Source organism: Carlito syrichta, unplaced genomic scaffold (assembly GCF_000164805.1).
Source record: "Carlito syrichta isolate Samal-C Ts95f unplaced genomic scaffold, Tarsius_syrichta-2.0.1 Scaffold316211, whole genome shotgun sequence".
In the NCBI taxonomy this organism is placed as follows: Eukaryota; Metazoa; Chordata; class Mammalia; order Primates; family Tarsiidae; genus Carlito; species Carlito syrichta.
Window position 1 is genome coordinate 896,723 of NW_007260307.1, and position 12,235 is coordinate 908,957.

The following is a 12,235-nucleotide window of genomic DNA, read 5'->3' on the forward strand; positions in this document are numbered from 1 at the left end:
ACTGCACTCCAGTCTGGGTGACAGAGTGAGACTCCAACTCAAAAAAAAAAAAACAAACAACAACAAAAAAAGAAAAACAACAACTTTGTTGTGATTCGTAGTCATCATCCCAGGACCATCTTAATTATTTAGTTTGAAATAGGCACATTCACGGCCACTCTAGCATCGACCTGCTGGGCTCCGGCAATCCTTCAGTCTCAGTCAATCCTTCTGTCTCAGCCTTCCAAGTAGCCGGAACTACAGGTACACACTGCCATGTCTGGCTAATTTATTCATTTATTTATTATAGAGATGAGGTCTTGTCAAGTTGCCTGGGCTGATGTCAAACCCACAGGCTCAGGCAATCCACTCACCTCAGCCTCCCAAAGTGCCAGGATGACAGGCTGAGCCACCAAGCCCAGCCTGAAATTGGATTTCATAATACAAATTTCCTTACACAAAGTTTTTACATATGGCATTTAACTCACTTCTACAAATAAAAAATAAATAAATCCCACCATGAAGTTTGAGTTTCCCCCTCAAAAGTCTAACTAAAGTACCAAATTATAAAAACTGCTTATGACAAAACGGATGGAAAGTGCTTTGTTAATCATGCACCCCCCCACACAATATATGACAGGGTAGGTCAAAGAAACAAATAATTAATGAAGAAAGTAGGGTTTTGTATGAAACACTACTTTTATGTAGCTATAAAGAATGTCTCAATAGGAATGGCCTCTGCCTCTGTATCCCTTGCTCCTTCCCACCAAAATTCTCATGTTGCCTCATATCATGTGTCATCCATCACTGGTCTTATCTCTACTCCTAGTCCCATTTTTAAGTCCCTACTTGTATTCACTTGGTTGACTACATCTCCCTTCCCACTTGAAACTCCTACCATCTCTTTTTCCAATGCACGGTGGTCTTGTAAAAATTAAGCCCTACATATGTGGTTTAACTTTTTTTGTTTCACTAAACACTAGACTTACAAAAGAAAAAAATTCATAGTGATGGTTCATTGGATTCCTTAACCTCACACCCAACTGTGGTCTTCTGATTGATACCTCTAAAGGATACTGGCATTGAAACCAAGCAACCAAGGTCCAAACCTTGGCACCATCTTTGATATTAGTCCCCAAGTTCTGCTAATTCTTCCTCAGCAATATACTTACTATCCTTGAATTTGACTCTTCTGCTTCCATCACGGTTCAAACTTGGAGATCTCGGGCCAGTTTTTTAAAAGGGAGAAGAAAAAGTACATTAAGTACTTTTCTTAGAAGTATCTTTTTAAAAAGTCAAATAGAAACAAATAATTTCTAAACATTTTAAGAGGCTAAATATAATTGTATATGAGACCTGAGCGCTTAAAACAAAAGCCAGTTTGTTCACTATATTAGCAAACAATGCCATTAGATGCTTAAATGTCACATACATTCCTACATTTTAATTCATTTTAGAAATTAAACTACAAATTGATGTAATTGGTGGTTGGTCTAAGGCAGGGGTCCCTAACCCCCGGGCCACTGACACGTGCCGGGCTGCACAGCCAGAGGTGAGCGGCAGATGAGCCAGCAAAACTTCATCTGGATTGGCAGTTGCTTGCTCGCATCATCACCTGAGCTTCACCACCCGTCAGATGCTCAAAGAAGCACAAATCCTGTTGTGAACTGTGCATCAAGGATCAAGACTGCATGCTCCTTATGAGAATCTAATGCCTGATGACCTGAAGTGGGGCTGAGGCAGTGAAGCTAGCACTGGGAGCAGCTGCAAACACAGATGAACATCAATAGTGAAGTCTGACTGTACAACCTCCCCCACCCCCCTACCCCGCAGTCAGTGGGAAAACTGCCTTCCACAAAATCGGTCCCTGACGCCAAAAAGGTTGGGGACCGCTGGTCTAGGGTTTCCAATTTTTCAGAACTAATAAGTGTACAACAGTCTTTTCCTTCTAAAATAAGTCTCAAAAAATGTGTGTTTAGAAGGGTACTTGACGCCGTTTAAAAAAATGTACTCCCCGTTTGCTGCAGCATTTGCCAATTAACCTGTTCACTAAATTTTCAGCACTCTCCAGATTACTGTTCATAGGCAAACTTGTTTTGCCTTTAGATATGGATAGATATTATAGTTACGCAAGTTTGATCTTAAAGTATATAACATTTTCCTTGGCTGATTTCAGTAACTCCTTCAGACCCAAAATACCATTCTGATGATAAATTCTCAATAAACTGTTTTAAGATGTCTTGATTGGACCCACTGAGTTTCTTTCACTCATTCATTCTTTCACATCCAAGTTCCTATTAGGTGCCAGGCACTGTGCTACAGGATGGGAATACCCAATAGAAAAATACATTGTTCCACAAGAGAGTTTATAGACAAGCGGGATAGAAAGTCACATTTATCAAAATTACAGGATATAATATGATAATATGATGGGCTGTAAGCTAGCACTTACGGAATCTGAGAGAAACATATATACCAGGTGGGGAAAGAGAGGAAACAGAGAAGACTTTCCACGTTGACAATAACTAAATTTGTAAAATGAGGTAGAATAACAAAAGGAAGGTCATTTCAGGTAAAACTATCAGCATGCCACATTCCAGAAACTACAGGAGTTTGCTCTGGCTAGAGCAGAAGGAAGGAGAGTGGTAGGAGATGAGGCTGGAGAAGTAGAAAGGAGCCTACTACGAAAAAAACTGCATTCTACGTTAAGGAATTACACAGTATTCTGAATGCTAGAGGGAGCCAGCCAGAGGGTAAGTTTTAAGCAAGAGAATAAAATATTCAGACTAAGCTTTTGAAAAGATCTCATGTGCAGAGAGATTAAAGGGAATGCTAGGCCAGAGACAGAGAAAGTAGATAGAATGCTACTGCAATAATACAGGTGAGCAATGTTGAATGGCAGGAGAATTTTTTCACAAAACAGAGAGAAAGTAGAACCTACAGATGCAGAGGCTAGAGCTGAGATGAGGGCAAATGTGGATGGCAATGCCATTCACTGTCAGGTTCACGGTCACTCTTCATGTCACGAAATCAAAGGTCAGTGTTCTCAGTCCTGCTCTTCTGTAAGCCACAAGCAGCAGCATGTGGCACGGTGTGCACATGCTTTTCGTTGACACTGGTTTCCTTCCAAGATGCCACCTGGCTTTTCTCCTGCCTCACTGGCTGCCCCTTTTCAGTCTCCTTTGCTGGACTTCCTTCATCTCCCCAGCCTCTAAACACTGGAGGGACTCAGGGCTGTCTGTGAACCTTTCACTTTCCTTTGATCGCTAACTCTCAAGATTTCATCCCATCTTTTGCCTTTCTACATCAGCTATGCGAAATTACCCTCAAAACATGGAACTCTAGTCTCAGCCTTCCCCCGGACTCTAAATTCATACATTCAATTGCCTACTCATTATTTCCAACTTGGATGTCTAAAGGCATCTCATCCTAGCAAGTCAACTTTTGAACTATGTTCTGCTTCGACTTCCCAACCTCCTAATACTGACTGACACATTTAAAACCTTCTTTTCCTACAATCTTTTCCATCTTGAAAAATGACAACTCTGTCCTTCAGAGGAAGCCAAAATAACTTAAAGTTACCTTTGATTCTTCACTTTCTCACACCCCGCATTTCCACTGCATGACAAAATTCTACTAGCTCTCCTTCCACAATAATCATAAATCAAACTGCTTTTCGTTGCAACCATTCCACTGTGATCATCATCTCCTGCTTGAATTATTGCAATATCCTCTTAACCAGTTTCTCAGTGATATTATGATTTATAACAAGAAACATATATTTGATCTTTGCTCCCACAGAGCTCCTAAAACCCTTAGGTCTCCAGAGTGATAAGAGTATCTTTTGCATGCTAGTGAGATGTCTGATGGCTGGGGCCCCCTAAGTAGCTTCAGGATTGGTGCTGGTTAACAGGAAGACCAAGGCCTGAGTAGAACAGCCGAGGAGGGGAGAAGGGTTACAGGTTGAGTTGACCTTGACCAATGGCCAATGATTTAATCATTCATGGGTATGGAATGAAGCCTTCATAAAAACCCAAAAAGACAGGGTTCAGAGAGCTTCCAGATAGCCGAACACGTAGAGGTGCTTGGAGTGTGGCCCCCAGTGAATGTGTGGAAGCTTCACACCCCTTCCCCTTCCTTCGCCCCATACATCTCTTCCATCTAGCTATTCATCTGTGTCCTGTGTCCTATTCTGTATAATAAACGGGCTTCCCTGAGATCTGTGAGCCACTCCACCAAATAAATCAAACCCAAAGAGGGGTCATGGGAACCTCAACTTACAGCACATCGGTCAGATGTACAGGTCACATCTGGGACTTGCAAATGGCATCTTAAGTGTAGGGTTGGGGGGTAGTCTTATGGGACTGAGCCCCTAACTGAAGGATCTGCTGCTATCCCCTGATAGATAGTACCAGAACTCAACTCAATTATACAATCCTAGCTGGTGTGTACTGGAGAATCTCGTATCAGAACTGGATGGTGTAGGGGGGAAAAAGCCCCACACATCTGATGTCAGAAAAGTCCAGTGGTGTATGAGTAGGAAAAATGATGCTTTTTTCCCATCAGAAATACCCCGTTTCCCCTCTTATTCCCTGGGTAGTTTCTCTATGCCAAGGCCAGAGTGACCCTTTTAACCATAAGTGAAATCATGCCCCCTATCTATGCAAAACCTTCCGATCGTTTCCCATTACACCCAGTGTAGAGGCCAAACTCCTTACAGAGGCCTATGTGATATGCACCCCAGTACTTCACCACTCTATCCTCATCTTCAACTCTTCTCCTCCACTGTTCACGCTGCCTCAGCCATACTGGCCTCTCTGTTATTCCTCCAACAACCTACTAAAGCACATTCCTCAGCACCTATGCTCCTCCTGTTTCTTCTGCCCAGAACATTCTTCCCTCGAATATCAGTATGGTTCACTCTCTTACCTCTTTTAAATTTGCTCAAATTCAACCCCATCAACCCTTTCTTCATTTTTCTTCATAATACCTTCCACCATCTAACATGTTTCAGACATAGCGAATTAAGGAGTGAGTTAACTGGAGATAGGAATGGACGTTATCAACAATCTTTTCAAACATATTGAATAGAAAGAGAATACAAACCAGTCCCTAGAGGAAACAAAACAAGAGATCAGAGTGCTAGAGTAAGAATATCAGCTGCAAGATTAAGCAAAAGGCTTAACCTTAGACTCAACACCCTCTTAAAAAAAAAAGGGAGAGAATGTCACCTTTATAAAGTGTCACTATATCAACTGACATGATGTATGTTAAATTCTCAGCAGAGTTAACCCTCAAAAAGTGTTAATTATTATTCAAAGTTTTATTAAGAAATAGAATTAAGATAATCTGGGCATAATACTTGCATCTGAAGTCCCAGTTCAGGAGGCTGAGGTAGTAGGATCGCTTGAGGCCAGGGGTTTGAGACCAGCCTGACCAAAGTAGCAAGACCATCTCTAAAGTTTTATTTTCTTAACAAGTCAGCTATGGTAGCACATGCCTATAGTCTTTGCTACGTGGGAGGCCAAGATAGGAGGATCGCTTGAGCCTAGGAGTTCAAGGCTGCTGTGAGCTATGACCACACTACTGCACTCTAGCCTAAGTGATAGGGCGAGATCCTGTCTCAAAAAATTGAATAGAATTAAGATGGAAAATTTTTTATTTTTAAGGAGAAACTAGAACATATTTACATGCTGAACAGAGACAGAAAAAAGGCTGAAGAAAACGAGAGTGATACCATTCAATACTCCTATAACTTGTTTTAAAAAAAAACTTGTCTGCAAAGCCACACACCCAATTTGCTTTTCACATTACACATAATGTCTTTTACTATGAAATCAAGTTCAACTCAATATTTTATTAACTGCAGTGTCCAAAGTATTAGACTCTCACATCTAGATGATCTAGCTCTCACCCAAATGACATACCAATCTTCCTATAGTCCTATGTTGCAAGGACTGTTAACCCCTCACCCCAATTTCCATGCTACCTTTCTTCCATAGCATAAAACGAGAGTTTTTTACTAGCTGAGACCCTTGTCATCAGAATAAAAACTGTATTTTCAGCCTCTCTTGCAGTTAGAGTGGCCTTGTTATTAAGTGGAGGTAGTATGTAGCAGCTTCCAAGAATCTTCTTTAAAAGACCTTTATTTACAGTGGCTCGGCCTGTAATCCTGTGCTTTGGGAGGCTGAGGTGAGTGGATCACCTGAGCCTGCGGGTTCGAGACCCACCTGGGCAACTTGGTGAGACCTCATCTCTACAATAAATCAAAAAATTAGCCGGGCGTGGTAGCGCATGCCTGTAGTTCTAGCTACTTGGAAGGCTGAGGCGGAAGGATCACCGGAGCCCAGCAGGTAGAGGCTGCGGTGGCTGGGAGCGTGCCACTGTACTCCAGTCTGGACGACAGAGTGAGACTCTAACTCAAAAAAAAAAAAGATCTTTATTTATTTTTAAAAAAAAGAAAGAAAGAAAGAAAAGGCCTTTACCGCTATGTTCTTCATCCCTTCTCCCACACTGCTGCCTGGAAAAGGCAATTAGAACCTTAGCCTGGACCGTGAGCATGAGAGACAACTCTTAAGAATGGCAGGGCAGTAACCCAGACTAAGTGAGGACTCAGTGCAATAGAGCCTCTATATCTGCCTCTTACTGTGTTCCTAAGGCATTTTATAGGAGAATGAAAATTGCACTCATTGCTGAACCCAATTCTGTCATTTTTCTGGTTTAATATATTCATTATCAAATACCCAAAACTATCCACAACCGGCACCAGCTAATTCGCCTCTATTCCTATTTTATCTATATACTTTTTTATTTCCTGCCACTAGATGATTGCTCACATTAATCACCTTTCTTGGGATGCATCCAGACCTCTCCTTTTTTCTTAATTTTTTTTTCTTGAGTCAGGGATCTCTGTCACGACTCACCACAACCTCAACTCCTGGACTCAGGCAAATCTTCCGCCTCAGGCTCCCAAGTCGCTAAGACTACAGATGCATGCCACCATGCCCGGCTAACTTATTTTTTGTAGAGATGAGGTCTCGCTATGTTGTCTAGGCTGGTCTCAAATGATCTCCTGTGTCAGCCTCCCAAAGTGCTAGGGTAACAGGTGTGAACCACTGCGCCCAACCCAAACCTGCCCTTTAGAAGTGCTATTTATCCTTCAAGTTCAGCTCAGAGCCCACTTCCTACGCAAAGCTTTCCACGGTCAGAAGAGACAAACATGCTCGTATCTTTCTTTGAACTACTAAATCATATTCTGTCTGTGCCACTCACCCAGCAATGCTGTTTTCCTGCTATTGTGTTTGCTTCATCTTCCCCCAAAGATTCCAGGTTCCTTAAGGAAGGCCTTTTGTTTTAAAAAAGGGTTGGACACCACAGCGGATTCTGCCTATTCCCTGTCCCACCTCTAAAAATAAAGGGGGGGGTGGAGGTCAGGGAAAGGAGGTCTTGTCCCCAAATTCCTTCTAATACTATGCCTAGAGATGAACTCTGTATAGAAAATGCCCAATGTTGGTTAAAATATTTGATAAATTTAACTCAGTATATGAGTTTTGACCATCAAATAACCACAAGATCCTGTGTCAGCTAAAATTCAAGGGCACCCTGACCTAATGTGCAGATTATAATAAAATCTTTTGGGTGTAACAACCTATCAGCTCTCAAAAAACAAAGTTCACATAAAAGTACAGTTTTTATCTTAGAAAGAAAATAGGCTATCAAGTAGAAGAGGAGCTACAGTTTTCTTATTTTAGAAAATTAATGCTTATTAAATGTCAAAAGCCTCGGTGGCTTAGCCTGTAATACCAGTACTTTGGGAGGCCGAGGTGAGTGGATTGCCTGAGCTCGCGGGTTTGAGACCCGCCCGGGCAACTTGGCAAGACTTCATCTCTACAATAAATCAAAAACTAGCCAGGCGTGGTAGTACAAGCCTGTAGTTACGGCTACTTGGAAGGCTGAGGTGGAAAGATCGCCGGAGTCCAGCAGGTCCAGGCTGCAGTGGCCGGGAGCGGCCACTGCACTCCAGTCTGGGTGACAGAGTGAGACTCCAACTCAAATAAATAAATAAATAAATAAACAAACAAATAAATAAATGTCAAAAGCACAGAAGGCGAAGTGCAGAATACAATGATAGTGTAGAGACTTGCTCATTAGCTTAAATCCAAGGCAATGAACCAGAGGCAGAATAGAACAGTTACAGGTGAGTAGATCAGCTTAAGAGTTATCGTATTTCTGTTTTGTTTTGCTACCACTGTAACTGTTAGCCTAAATCAAATTGGCATTTCTTCTTGGTAATTCTAAAAATACATCCTACTCCTAAGAAACAGATGGAATTCAATGCGGTGGGAAAGGAGGAATTTAAAGGACATGCATTTTTTTTTTTACACTGTATAGAAGGAGAACTGGAAAACTTCCATTTTGAATGTAAATTTGTCTAAAAGAAAATCAATATAAGACCTAAACAGATCACTTAACAAAATGCTGAGTAATAAGGTAAAGGTAAAAATGATATTTCAAGTACCCCCTTGAACAAATTATTCCATATTAAAGAATTTATCTGGAGTTTCTTCTTGAGGCTCTAATGAACACCCCCAAGTAAAACTTTCGAAAGCAACTTTGTTTACACTGCTTGCATCTTATCTGACTGTGACCAAGAAAAGAATAATGATGTTACCTGAACCAAAATTAACGGTAAGTTTTGCTAAAGTATTTTATATCTACTAAGTCTGTACAAAGGACAGGAAGACATAAGCAATTACCAGGGATCATTACAACTACAACTACCTTGAATGATTACTGAGGACCAGAATGTGTAAATTAAACACAGGTATTTTTGTAGCAAATGCTAAATTTGCCAGTATGATTCTTTAAAACTCTAAGTCAAGAGCAGGAATTCTTTTCTGTCAAGGGTCAGAAAGTAAATATTTCAGGTTTTGCAGTCCAAGAGGCAAAGTCAAGGATACTATATACATAAGTTCTTATGTAACAAGAGAGGAACCAAATTTGCACCCATTTTTATTGCCAAAATTCAAAATAAAATAATGTGTACAATTTTTTGATAGTGTGGGTCTACTAGTGGAAATAACATTGCAAATAATTGGGTTTCAAAGTTAGTGCTCTCTATCATCAAATTGATCGCAAATGTTCATCTGGAAAACCATTCCCAGTTTTGGACCATGCAAAACATTCCAGCCAGCCATTTACGTTGTGATCCCTTGATCTAAGTACTGAAATTACCTGAGAAACAAGTTAAAAAACGAACACCACAAACCTTAATTTCCAAGTCTGCTTCTAAGTAACTAAAATCAATTCGAATATTAAAATCGTCAAACTTCTTAACATAAAATGCCTAATCATTTCTAGAGAGCAACTTAGTCTTCCTTGACTCTTAAAGATCACTAAAGGCAGATGAGAAATTTAATTTTAAAAATCTTAAATCTAAGATTTCAATTTATACAGAAGTAAAAGCATAAGTAAAAATACATTTATTATCAGAAATTAGAACAACAGCAAATAATCAGGATTAAGTAATGGAGGGTAGTGCCTTAAAGAATAATAAGGCAAAGAAAAGAAAAGCTGGGCTACAAGGTGCTCACTCTTGTACAGTAATCCCAGCATTTTGGGAGGCTGAGGCAGGCAGATTGCTTAAGGCCAGAAGTTCAAGACCAGTCTGGGCCACACAGGGGAGACCGTGTCTCTCTACAAAAAAATTTAAAAATAGCTGGGCTTGGTGGCACATGCCCGTAGTACCAGTTACTAGGAAGGCTGAGGTGGAAGAATCACTTGCGCCAAGATCTCGAGACTGCAGTGAGCTATAATCTGCATTTCAGCCTGGGCAACAGAGCAAGATGCTGTCTTTAAAATAAAAAGGAGGAGCTGGGCTCGGTGGCTCAGCCTGTAATCCCGCACCTTGGGAGGCTGAGGTGAGTGGATTGCCTGAGCCCGCGGGTTCAAGACCCACCTGGGCAACTTGGCAAGACCTCATCTCTACAATAAAACAAAAATTAGCCAGGCATGGTAGTGCGTGCCTGTAGTTCCAGCAACCACTTACTTTTAATAACCCTCAGCATATTTTAATCTAAACTAGCGATCAACAAAGGGTGGAGAACAAGCGGAAACAAGTATGTACATTTGGGGAAATTTCTCGAGGTTTTTCTAATAACTATAAACCCAGTTCAGAACTGTTTCTCTACAGATTTAACACCCAAAATGTTAAAAAAAAATATGTGTCTTCTTTCTGCACAACCATATGTCAATGTTGGTACAAAATTCCCAATTATTCTTAACTTTCATTTCCTCTTGTTTCAAAGGTGATACAATTTGAACACACATTTTTAAAAAAACATATTTAAGTTGGAAGTCATAGAATTTTGGAGTTGAACAGGCTCTTACAGATCATCTAATCTGAATCTTTTGGTTCTTCAAGTAAAGGATCTGGACTCAAAATTACGCCTCCAATCAGAGCTGGGATTTCACTTGAATGCCCTTAGGTTTCAGTGCCCTTTTAACCACATTAAGTTGCAGCAGACTGTCAAGCAATTTGAAATCAGAATTACATATGAGAACTATTTAAGAAATGTCCATCTCATCTAACTACTTAGTGATTTTATTTTATTTTATTTCAAAACGCAAAAGTTTTAAAGAAAGCAAAATATTTATTTGTATACTACAGTAAATATTAACAGAAGTCAGTTCTGATAATTTTGTAAATACTCATTGATACAAAATTCCAAGTTACTGCTACTTTCATCTTAATAATTCACTAAGTTTAAATAAAATGATTCAAATTTCTAATGTTGAATTATTTTCTTCTACTTTACTAACATTACAGTAAAAATCTTAGCACAATGTTAAAGTTTAAAGCTGGGAATCAAGACATCTGTGTTTCAGTCTCTGTACAAGGGTACTCAACTAGTTTACTGTCAAATCAACCAATTTCTCATCTTCAAAGGATCATCAAAACTTAGTGGCAGACGTTTTATCTATATTGCTTCTAATCGTCACCATCTTAGAAAATATGTATTATTCTAAGTATTTTACAGATGAGGAAACTGAGGCACAGAGAGAGAGATTAAGTAAGTTTTCCAAGAAACTGAGCTAGTTAGTGGCTGAGCTGGAATTTAAATCCAGTTTGGCCTGACCCCAGTTAGAGCCCACATTCCTGGCATGATATCACTTTGCTCATATACTTATATAACGCGTAATCCCAGTCTAGAGTGGCTAGGAGGACAGGACGTACTATACTTGCAGAACTATTAGGGAGATAAAAACGATGCAATAAAAACACACCCTGAAAAAATACACTGTGACACTTTCTCTAATTATCCCACAGAAAATGACTTGTTAGAAAAAGATTTAAAAACCAACTGTGCTATAGATACGATTCCTATTACTGTTATTAACACTAAAGTAAGAACTGTACAATTTTTTTTTAATCGTGCTTTTAGAGATAACACTGGGTATCTGGAAACCAGGTGCCCCATTCCTATTTCAGTCGTTAAAAATTACTCTGAAAGTTCCATTAAACCACATAAATAGCATTTAGTAAAAAGTGTGTGTGTGTGTGCGTGTGTGCGTGTGTGCGTGTGTGTGTGTGTGTGTGTGTGTAAGAGAAGGTATCAAGAGAACGTGGGAACAGTCTCGGCCCTTTCAGATAAAAACACGCGCACATACTCAAGAAAACAGGATGAGCAGATGATAAATATTGAACGCCTATACAGTATTTACATTCTACTATCAACCCATCCTCATCCCTGCAGATGGCTAAAGGCACTGCGATTGCTGCTCGAAAAGAAGGCAAAATGCTTCCCGGGCCCACCTCATCAACAAGGGCACCGGAACAATGAACATCTGCATACCTAACCCTGAATAGTAACCGACCAAAATTACAAGAGGGAGGGAGGGAGAGAACTTTCTTTTCGGGGCTGGGATGAGCAAAACGCCCAGCAAGATGTTCAGCAGCCAGTGCACGACTTAATCCCTGTGTGTGGCCATGGGCTCTTTTGGTCAAGTTCAAAATCAACGGGAGGAGGAAAAAAACCTGCAGCCCGAGAGCAAAAGCAGAACTGAAGTCTCAGGTTACCTGCTCCCTCCGTCGGGCTCGACACCAAAACATCTCGTGGGCGCAGAACGAAAGATCCCCTGCAGGCTTCACGACAACTTTCACCCCAGCGCCGGCAGGACCCCCAGGACCCTTCCCAGCGGCGGGCCCAGCCCCGCGCGGCTCACGGCATGCCGGCCCGTCCATCCTCCCGGGGGG

At 40.7% G+C, this 12,235-nt stretch overlaps 1 protein-coding gene across 2 annotated transcripts in view; it reads right to left on the bottom strand.

The window, feature by feature from the left end:
* Positions 1-12,235, bottom strand: part of TMEM30A (transmembrane protein 30A) — a 36,952-nt gene that overhangs the window by 24,247 nt on the left and 470 nt on the right. The gene's annotated exons all lie outside the window — the stretch shown is intronic.